This window comes from Neopelma chrysocephalum, unplaced genomic scaffold (genome assembly GCF_003984885.1).
Source record: "Neopelma chrysocephalum unplaced genomic scaffold, ASM398488v2 Primary Assembly neopelma1_81, whole genome shotgun sequence".
In the NCBI taxonomy this organism is placed as follows: domain Eukaryota; kingdom Metazoa; phylum Chordata; class Aves; order Passeriformes; family Pipridae; genus Neopelma; species Neopelma chrysocephalum.
This window is the reverse complement of record NW_020897743.1, coordinates 61,487-73,249: the sequence shown is the minus strand read 5'-3', so window position 1 is coordinate 73,249 and position 11,763 is coordinate 61,487.

The following is an 11,763-nucleotide window of genomic DNA, read 5'->3' as shown; positions in this document are numbered from 1 at the left end:
GGAGTGACTCTGTGGTGGATGCTGAAGCCGGGGTTGATATTCCAGCACCAGGGCTGTGCACTCCACAGGAAGGTGCCCCCAGATGCCCCGTGCCAGATCCCCTTTCCCTCAGCAGGGACAAACCCAGCAGTTTTGGTTATCCCCTGGTTGGAGTCCTGACTCCCAGATCTGCGTGACAAAACCACCGGCTCCAGCCCATTTTGGCGACCACTTGCTCCAGGAACCTCAGGAGTTTCATCAAAAGCCTGGATGGATTTCGGGTCTGGGGTTTTATTCATTCCAGCATTGGCTGACAAAGCCCATTACATCATCCATTTGGAAGAGAAATTCTCTGCAGCTGCCTGTGTGGCGCGGGGAGGGGGGGTGCTAAAAAATCAGGCAGATTTTTGTTTCTTTCTTCCAGGGCAATTTTCCTCCCAAATTACTGGAAAACTGAATGCTGAAAAGCTGCAAGAGCGGGAAGGGAAAGGGCAGCGCTCAGCAGCTCCAGCCATTCTCGGGTTTATTATTATTATTATTATTATTATTTCCTTTCCAAAGACCAAAGGGGGGGGGGGGAAATAGTTCCCCCGGTGCATCCAGAATGCCCAGCCAGGCGTGAAAGCTGAGCCAGTGTCATGGCAATGGCAGATGGCACAGGGAGGGAGGGGAGGGAGGGCTCCGGCCCCGACCCCGCCGGACCGCGCTCCTAATTAGCTCTGGAGTAGGGACTAATTAACCCCGAGGTAAGGCAGTGATTCCTTTTCCTGGGCGGGCGCAGGGATGGGGCAGGAGCGGGTGGATGGAGCCGGAGCTGCTGTTGGAGTTGTCCCCACATCCACGCTGGGAATCATTTCCATCTCGGCTCGTCCCTCCCGCGCTCCGGGAGCAGAACCGCAGCTATTCCTTGTTCTCCACATGCAGAAAACGTGGGATTGCAGGGACACACGGATGGGAAGGGGAGAGGCAGTGTCTGGATGCTGTGCCGGGGACGTTAAGACGTGACATTCCCAATTATCAGCACTATCTGTCACCCGAATATTCCATGCACCCACCTGAACTCTCCCAGTGCCGGAGCCAAACCTTCTCTTTCCTCCTCCTCAGTTTTGGGAGTTGTTTTGGAGCAATTTTTTGTGCTCCATAACCTCATTCCTTTTAATCCACTTTCTCTGGTTTCCTATGAAAAAGCAGCTGGAAGGACATTATTTTTGTTGCTGGCAAACTGGGTGCAAAGCTCTCAGAGAGTGGGATATGCAGAGGGGAAATTATAATATAATATGATATGATATAATATAATAATCATACATAATTACATATTATAAATTATATCATAATTAGTCTATTCTATAAAATAACAGTATAATTGTTACAGAAATATATTCATTTTTGCACTGCAAGAAGTACAAGTGCAGAGTTGCTCACACGGCCACGTGTGCCGGCAATTCCTGCTGGGATGTGCTGGGCTTTCCACGGCTTCTTTGAACCAGCTGAACTTTGCCAAAAAAATGGGAAAATCCCGTGGTTCTCCGGAGCCTTTGGCACTTGGTTTCCCATTTCCAGGCAGATGCTGTGTCTGGCCCCAGCACACACCCCCTGACAGGACAACCCCTCTTTGCTGCCAGGGTTTGATCCCTGAGGAGCTGCTGGCGTTGCTCCAGCTCAGCACCACGGCACTTCCCATCCCACTTCCCTGACATAGAGATGGTCAAAGTTACTCACTCCTGTCTAAAAAGCATCCAGGATTACGGGAAAACTTGGGAACGTCTCACCAGCAGCGCTGTGACTGAACCATCATGGTCCCAACCCTGCTGGGATGTTCGTGGGATTAAAAGAGCACTTGGCATTCCCAGAGAAACATCTAAATTTCCACCTGTTGTTCTTATTTAATGCAGAAACAATGGGAAAACAAAGCTGGCTGGAAGGAACAAACATGGAAATGGTGTTTGGGATTGTTGGAAAGAGATGGGCTATGTCCATGAAAAATATTAGCAATAATTAGTCCCTGCTCATTGCCCTGAGCTGCAGATCTGGGTACTCTGGATCCCACATCCATCAGAAGAACTTTTGATTATCAGCAGCTCCAGGGTTTTCCTGCCCCACAGCAAACACATTTTACCTTTTTCAGGAGGTTTGGTCACGTTCAGTTTCATTTCTTGCTGAGAGAAATTAAAATATTTTTTAATATCTGCATCAGCCTCTGGTGATAGGGAAGGAATTCAGGAAGCTAAAAAAAATTAAAAATATTACAAATATATGAAAAAATATATAAATATATATATAAAAACTAGGAGCTTCTTCTCCCTGCTCCCCAAGCACGTGAGGCTGCTCCCAAGGCACATTTTATTGGAAGGTGAGTTATTTTGTTGCCATAGTGACATCACTCAGGTTTCCAACCGCTGCCAGCTTGGTTTTCTCCCAGGCAACACAAGCAGTCATATCCCAAGGTCCTTCCCGGACAGCAGCTCCCCACGGTGCTGCAGGATCCCTTGGAATTCCAGCTCCAACCTGCAGGATGAGGTGTCACTGCTCCCTGCCAAGGCACAGCGGGACACGGGATCCTGGGGAGTCACAGGGGAGAGCCAACCACAGGGATATTCCTTTGCTCATCCCTTATCTTTTCTCTCCATCCCTTGCAAAGAGCTGGGAGAAGGTCAAAGATAATCTGATAACTTTATTAATTAGCACTGATTAACAACCCTCAGCTGGCTGTGGTGCCGTCCATCCTACCCCAGGCTCCGACATGGGCAAGGATAAACTGGGGGTGTTTGCCCCAAAAATCTCTGTAAATCCTATTTGTTGCTGCACAGGTGTCCCAGGAATTTATTTTATTCCCGAGAGAACTGCACTAAAGTAAAGATTTTCATCATGAAGGTTTGATGTGGTGTTAATAAAGATGCAAAGAAAAGGGATGCCCTTGTGAGGAAATATTCCTGGGGTCACTTGGGTGAAATGGGCTCTGTAAGTGTAGTGGAAATTAATATTTAATTTTATATATTGATATATTAAATATTTCAATAATTGTATGATCATTATGCTATTTTTTTTTTAATGGGAAATGCCTTTCTGGGGTTATAATTCCTTTAATTAAAGCAAGCAGAGTGTGCCTCATTAGCCTAAAGCCTATTTCATGGGTTCCAGCCCCTATATGTGACCGAGAGCCCTGCGAGGCCAAAGAGAGTTCAAAAAAAAAAAAGTAGTTTTAAAGGTTTTTATTGTTTTTAATTTCAAATCAACCATTCCCAGATTATCAAATCAGGGCTCTGTGCCTGTAGCAGTCCTGAGCTCCATGTAAGCCTTCCCAGGATTGCTGCATCTGGCTAAATCCAGCCCAGATTAGAGCAAAGCTTTCGTTGCACAAACTCTCCCTGAAAGCAGCAGGATGCTCCTGCTGCTGGGAAAGGGGCAGAGTTGGGAATAAGGAATGCCAAAGACAGGCACCACGACCCAGAGGCATGGAGAAACGTCCTGTGCTGTGTGCATTTCTCCTTCGAGAGGAAATTCGGGAAGCAGAGCCATTCCCAGAGCGTTCCAGGGTGTCTCTGGGATTACCCCCTCCAGCTCCCTGCTGGAATCCCTCCGGAACACAGCGCTCTGCCCCATCCAACAGCAGTCCAGAGCACAGCAACAGCCTCCACCACGAGGTTCTTGGCTCTCAGAGGTTTCAGCCAAGCCCATTGTGCTGTTTTCACACCCTTTTTTGTATTTATTTCCGAACGCCTCTGTCTGGGGGAAGGGTGGAAGGGGCTCCCAATTTAATTCCATAATCCCCCTAAGCCTTGCTTAATGCACTGGCTCTGCGTGGCCTCTGGGAATTCCGCAGTGGCATTTTGGGTGGTTGCAGCTCTGCCCTGGAAAACGGCCCATCCTTTATTTTGCAGTTATTTGAGGGAAACGGTTCCCAGGGCGGGCACTCAAATCCGTATTGCCAAAGGAAACAAAACTCTGTCACCCAGATGGGGCTGGAGCTCGGCGCTGCCACGCGGATTCCTGGATGAGGGAGCTCAGTGTCTGGCTGGAAACGGCCAAAATAATGCTAAACAGGAGCAGGAGAGTTTTGCTGTTGGGGAAAAATGTCATTTTTGGCTGAGGGGGCGGGTGGGGCTGAGGGAACAAAGCGGAGTCCCCAGCTCAGGGACACCCGGATCCCCCCGGGGTGGATCCCCCCAAACGTGGGCACGGCTCAGCCCGACAGCCCCCAGGGTGGGAGGGATGGAAGTGCTGCAAGAGGGAAGTTCCAGCAAGAGTTTTTGTCCTGCTGCTTCCTTCTCCTGACAGCAAGGGAGTGCTGCAGCCTGGCTTGCTTTCCACATGCTCAAGAAAGACAAAACGAGTCTTTAACGAGCATTAAAGCACCTCCCGAGCTGCTGCTCTCCTTGAATTCCTCGGCTGGTGCTCAGCTCCCAGGATTTCTCCAGTGTCTGCTGGAACCTGATGCATTCAGCCAGCAGTGAATAAAAACCTGTGCCAAGAGGTCAGCATTGCTCCCGATGGGATTTTTCCAGGCCCCATTTCAGGGTGCACTCTGTCTCCCATGGAAATGTTGCTCAGTCATTCCAGAAGCATCTCAGGAATCAGCAAGGACAAAAAATCCAAATCCAAGGAAATGGGGGGCTGGAATAGCCCATAGGCAGCAGCAAAGTCAAGATGGGAAGGAGGGTTTAGAGGAAAGTTCAAAGTCTGAAAGGTGTTGCCTGTAACAAATTCAGTCACCAAACAGGAGGAGGGAGCAAAGAAAGGGAAATATTTCAAGAGACTCAGATCTACTGATGGCCACAGGAACAGGGGAGGGAAAGGTGTCCAGAGAGACAGCAGGAAACACATGGAGAGAAGAGAATCCTCAACAGGAAAAGGCAGGACCTTTAAGACTCCAAGGACAATGTGGAGAATATCAAGAGATGCCTTTTTCCACCCATAAGTCTGTGCAATTGCATTCCACACTTATTATAACCCAGGGATAACAGTGAAACACCTCAGGGAAATAAGGACCAAGGACACAATTCTGATTTTATGGCCACCATGAGCTTCATCTCCCACCTATGGCCTCAGAGGTCCCATCAGAAACTAAACCCACAGAACTTGGGGACTTCCCAAACTCTAAATAAAAGCTCTTTTATTGGTGTAAAAGAAAGCCAAAAAGGAAAGAACTTGCAGGTGTTGGAAACCACTTCACCAGAGGTTCAATTAAATTAGTCCTTCTATCAAAAAAAGCTTTAAAGGGCCTTCCAAGAGTTCAAGTCCTCTCCAAATGGAGAGGACAGGAAACATATTCTAGCAGGTTATGCCTCAAACTCTAACAATTTATGGCCAAAAATAAAAAAGTGATTCTGAAATCTGAACTCAGGATATCGGGGGAAAGACTTTTCCCAGAGATACAAAGCTGGAAGGCCACAGGGGAACGTGTTATGTCCAGTAAATGATGGAAGTGCAAGAACTAAATGAAAAATGGGAGTCTCTTTTCCACAGAGGAATTTACGGAGGCTTCCATGTTAAAGCTTTTCTTAATGAAGGATAAGAGGGAGAAATCACCTCAAACTAGAATCACTAGAAGTGGCTTTAAACTGAATAAATGAAAATAATGGGAAGAAAATTCCTGTATGGGACAGCACTTCGAGAAATGTTCCAAAATCCCATCCTGGGATTCCATGATTCGTGACTTAGAAAGATCATCATAAACTCAGATTCCTTTTGGGAAAACTTAGCACAGCTTTCTAATCTATCACCTCATACAGTAATTGATATTTAATTTTATGAGACTGCATTTAAAGAGTATTAATGAGCTTATTTACAATGTCTGCATGTTAGGGATATTAATAAATATAAAAAATACATCAAACTGTTTTAAAACTTTTTATTTCAATAAAAGCAGCAATTTTAACCAACCCTGGTGTGCCCCTTCCCAATATTTCTAATGTTTTTGTAAAATGAAAAATATAAATAAAACATAAAAATCCTCAAAACTTAAGGAAGAAAGGGTATGGCATACACAGGGATGTAATTTTATTAAAATTATATACTTGGCTGGGGGAGTTCCAGTAAAATTTGCATGTTCAGGGAGAGAGATGATTAAATCCCAGTTGCAGTAGGGCACTGTGTGCTCACACTTCCAGAAGAAGTCAAAGATGCAGGATTTGGTTCTAAAACTGACAAAAATCACAAACCAAACATGAAAGGCTTATTTTAAAATATTTACCATGACTTGAAGTTGCTGAGTCAGCCCAGCAGGGGATACCAGCAGGTATTTTTGGGACCAGACCCCTGTGGAGGGGACCCCCAGCCTGGCAGCTGCCATGGGCACCTTGGGAGAAGCTGGAAAAGGTTGGGAACAGGGAGCTTGATCCCACCCAGGGGATCCTGAGGACACGGGTCTGAATCCCTTAGACAGGGATGTGCTGACTGCAATAGTAACACCAACAAGACCAAAACACACTTTATCACTTACAACCAGGAGTAATTTTCCTGCTGTAAAATCTGGGGGGTTCCAGGCACTTTTGAGGGACAAAGTCGGAATTCTGAGATGCCAAGGATGGACCTGACGCTGACTTTATTCCCCTGGTCCTTCTGCTGGCGGAGCTTTGAGCACACAGGGACACAGAGCCGCCCCTTTCCCTGGGCGTTTCATCCATAACTGAAATTGTGCATTTCTGTGTAAAACAGAGACAAGGAAAATGTGTAAATAATAGTCAGGAACTGAATTTCTTTGCAAAGCAGGCGGGTTAACCCCCCCAGCTGCAGCAGGGCTGTACAGAGCATCCAGCTGCTCCCAGCTCACACTAATGGCTGCCATAAGGAATATGAGATACGGATCTGTCCATGGAGCACGGGAGGACACCGCTGCAGGCACGTGGAATTTAGGCTCTGGTGAGTGGATTTTAGGATTCTCAAAAGGAAGAAACATCATATTTACATCATGCAGAACAAGTCATTTATCAAGGAGATGAACTATTATGTGACAGAATTCCGAAACAAAGGCGAGCGGCGTCCTGGCTGCTCCTCCATCGCCTTTCCTACAGGATAATGTTACACCCAACTCTTGGATATCGGGCACCATCTAGAGGAATGATTGGAATGATGCAGCAGGGAAATGAAATACTAAATTATTAAAACCAGCAAAAAACCTAGAGCACATCTTGTATAATATCTAACAGCTATTTAGTTATTATTTACAGCTCTCACTGAGGGAGAAACCCCCCAGGAAGAAGCAGAAATTGGGATATTTGTCCTGCAAAACAGGATGTGGGTTTGCACACAGGAGCTCTGCACTCCAGCAACTGTAATTAGTGCTAATTATTTTGCACCTCGTATATTTATTAGAATAACTATGATTCGAAAATCCGAGTTTGCTGTATTTAGAGATCTTAAAGCAATGACTTTTCAATGTCCCTATTTGCTCACAATTGTGCAGCACAAGGCACCAACTCCTAAATTCCTTTTAAACACCTCTTGGGGTTTTTTTATCAGCTAAACAAAACTTTGGATTTAATTTAATTTAATTAAATTTAGCTCCATACAAAAAGCCCAAGATGAGCAGGATAGAAATCCTTGTGGGTCCCTTCCAACTCAGGATATTCTATAAAATGTCCATGGAAAATATAAAAAAAAAAGGCTGAAAATGCTTACTTTGTTCCAGTGTTTAAATCCAGCTGCACTCAGACATGTGCGTCCCCAGCTACATTTATTGGAAAGGTACAATCCAGGTACAATCCACCACACCTGCACAATTCCACTCTAAACGTTGGGGTTTTTTTATTTGTAAATGTACATTTCTGGCTGTGACAAACCACAATCATGTTTCCACTGTTAAAGCAGAGGTCAGGATTTGACTCATCAGGACACTAAAGCATAAATAAAATATGAGAGACACCTTTACCTGGTGTTCCAAGCTGACAGTGGGGAAGTTCATGTAATTTCATAATCAAATTAAACAGAGGATTGTGTTTCCTCTCAACTACAACTCAGAGTAAATCTTTCTACAACACCAAATGGGGTGAAGTGATGGGTATTTGAGTGTTACTTCCTACTCCTAAAATCCCTTAAAAACTTCAATTTCTATTTATTTAAAGAACAGTATGGAAGGAAACTGTTCCAATCCTTAAAGCATCTCTGCTCCTGAATCCTTCTCTGGCTCATTAGTCCGTCCTCCCTCCTCTCTGCCACGGCTGCTGTTGGCATTTACATAACAGAGCTCTGCTCCCGGGAAAGATGAATCAGCACATCCATAAAATCCTGCCTTCACTCCAAGATTTACTATCACCCCCAGCATGCTGCTGCTTGGATGCAGAGGATCCGGAAAGAGATGAGTCACGGAGAGGCAAGATCCGCGTATGCCGGGGAAATGGAGCTCCTGGGGAATGACAGGACGGGCATTACTCAGCAGACAGGACTCCCGCAGGGGAAAACCCGGGACAGGTGGGAAGAGGTATCGACCACAGAGCTTATAGCACGCTTAGGGAGTAATAAAGCGACAGGGAGAATGGCAAAGGGAGGAAGCTGAGCTGCCAGAGAGCCGGGAACGTTGGGAAGAGGCTCGGGAGTGACCGCAGAGCAGCGCAGCACAGCCACGGCCGTGGCAGCAGGGCCGAGGGAAGTTCCACAAGGGCTGTTTGGGAACGAGGGCTGCTGGTTGTGCCTGCCTCCCGTGCAGGTACCTGCACCCCTGTGCTCTGCAGCACACACAGGACACACCTGGGGCATTCCTAACACTCTCCTCTCCTCCTGATCCACGAATCCATCCGAGCCGTGATGGGGAGCAACGTGGAGCACGGCTGTGGATTTATAGGCATTAAGCAAAGAGCATGTGGCCAGGCTTCCAGCTGGAATGCTGCGGGAAGGACATAAGCAAAGCACAGATGAGCTTATGCTGGGAGCATTTTCTATCCCAGGCTTTTGAGAGCCCGTTTTAGTTACTGCTTAAAATCCCCATCAGCCCCTGACGGGCCCTAATGGAACAATCCTGCCTGGCAGTGCTGCAGCTTCACCTGTGTCACCCCCACACTCACATAAAAGCAAATCATGAGTGGAGAGACTCAGTAAGGCACCAAAAGTGCCAAGGAAACATGCCACATTCCTAAAGAAATGCCACATTCCTAAAGAAATACAGAATCATGGAATCACAGAATGGTTTGGGTTGGAAGGACCTTAAAGCTCATCCAGTCCCATCCCCTGCCATGGGCAGGGACACCTTCCACTAGCCCAGGTTGCTCCAAGCCCTGCCCAACCTGGCCTTGGACACTTCCAGGGATTCAGGGGCAGCCACAGCTTCTCTGGGCAACCTGTGCCAGGGTCTCACCAACCTCACAGGGGAGAATTCCTTCCCAATATCCCATCTAACCCTGCCCTCTGGCAGTGGGAAGCCATTCCCCCTTGTCTGTCACTCCAGGACGTTGTAAATATTCCCTCTCCACCTTTCCTGTAGGCTCCGTTCAGGTACACGATTACGTCTCTCCGGAGCCTTCCCTTCCTCAGGCTGAACAATCCCAAATTTCCCAGCCTTTCCTCATAGCAGAGGTGCTCCAACCCTCCGATCATTTTGGTGCCTCCTCTGGACACCTTGTCCTTCCTGTGCTGGAAGACAAGGACCCCAGAGCTGGAGGCAGCACTGCAAGTGGGGTCTCACCTGAGCAGGGATATGTTAGGGAATGTTAGCACCAGAATGCACCAGGACACGGTGCTGTGCAGTATTTGTGGGGCTTTTTTTTCCCTGACATGGAATTTTATTCAGCTCAGGAAGATGGATTCGTACCTCTAGGACACATTATAAAACATCATCCCTGTTTTCTTCCTGTGCCTTCCCATCATGCATAAAAAGATGAGCTTGCAGTTCGGGGCTCTGAAGGCAGGTGGGAGAAGCCTAACCTCCCCAGAGTGGGATCAGTGTGTGCTTTTCCTGGCTGGCATTTATTCTGGGAGCTGCAGTTTCACACTGTCTCTCTCCCAGGAAGCTCCGTGCTGCAGTCCCGGAGGCTCCAGGGTCCTGCTGGGAAGGTGGGAGAGCTGTTACTAATTGGGAAGTCACTGGAACTTGCAGTTGGTGAGGGGGCACCTCGTGTCTGCTACTGATGAGCTGAGCAATGAACATGCCCTGAGAACCTCCAAGAGTAATTTTTTGGAGCCTGCAAGAAAGGTGGAGAGAGAGTTTTTACAAGGCTCTGGAGCAGCAGGATAAGGGGGAATGGCTTTAAGCTGAAGGAAGGTAAATTTAGATGGGATATTGGGAAGGAATTCTTCCCTGTGAGGGTGGGGAGGCCCCGGCACAGGTTGCCCAGAGAAGCTGTGGCTGCCCCTGAATCCCTGGAAGTGTCCAAGGCCAGGCTGGATGGGGCTTGGAGCAACCTGGGCTAGTGGAAGGTGTCCCTGCCCATGGCAGGGAGTGGGACTGTTTAACCTTTAAGGTCCCTTCCATCCCAAACCATTCTATGATTTTATGAACTGTCACTGGCAGCTCAAGAACCTTGGAGGATGAAGAAAAAATGGGATCTACACACCACTCAGTTATTCCAAGCTCCTGGCACAAAAAGAACTTCCCCAGTGGATGAGGAGCAGGTGAGTGCAGGTGAATTATGTGGAGCAGCTCAATGTCAAATCCCCAAATCCTTCTCCAGAGACTGGTTGGGTGCCTGGAAGCATCTCAAGGAGCTGCCAGCAGGAAGGACTGCACAGCAGGGAACTCTGAGCCAGTGCTTCACAGCAGGCTCAGTCCTGAGCAGCTGCTATAAATATAAACTCAAACTGGATTTATTCCTAATGTTTCCAGGGCATTGATCCGCAGTGATTCAGCTCCTGGTATTCCAGGCATGAGGATGATTGTCATTTGTTATTCCCTATGATGACAGTGGTTTTTAGAGTGCCGAGGCTCTGGAGTCCCAACACCAAATGTCAGGTACTCGTGGTGACAAAACACAACTTTACACTGAGGAATGCTGTCAATTCATGTTTTAGCAACTTATTGCTGCAGTGACACAGAATTCTTGAGCTCTGACAAGACACTTCCCATGGAAAAATATTTATTTCCATTAAAACTCTCTACACTGACACTGAATCCTTTGTTCCTTGGGGAGTACAGGTGCCGTATCCATTGTATTTTCATTTCCTGGTCACTGGGAGCAAACGCTTTTAATCTGGCTACTAAGGCCACCCAAACCTGAGACCTTTCCTTACATCCAGGCCTTGCTTACCGGGAGCCAGTGAAGGCTGTCACCTCCCTCCCGTGCAGTGTGTCCCCTCCACAGCACACTGATGGGCTCCATGCCCCTACCCATGACATGATGTATCAGATTCCTGGATCCCCGCGTTCTCGTTTAAACAAAACCGCTCGTTTTCGGAACCACGGTGGGGTTCCATTTCTCAGTCGATGGTGGGCAGGAGGAGGTCACACTGAAGCCCTGGAAATCTGAGGTGGGAAGCAGCAGGGCCGGGAAGGCCGGAGGGCTCGAAGCACAGGGGCTGGGAGATCTGAGGCCAGGAGGGCTGAGACAGGGAGGGCTAGAAGGGCCCTGAGCGCCGGTGCCAGGAGCCCTGAGGCTGAGGGCGGTGAGCGCTGAGGCCCTGAAGGCCGGAGCCGTGAGGGCTTGAGCCATGAGGGCTGGAGCCGTGAGGGCCGGGACCGGGAGCCCCGAGGCCGGGAGGACCAGGGCCGGGAGCGCTGAGGCCCTGAAGGCCGCGAGGGCCGAGTCCGCGAGCGTTCCCCTCATAACGGCGGCTGTGCCCCCCTCAGGCACATCCCAGCTCGGCCCTCCCCCCGTGCCGGCGCTCAGAGCCCCCGGGCCCAGCCCGGCGGGCGCAGGACCG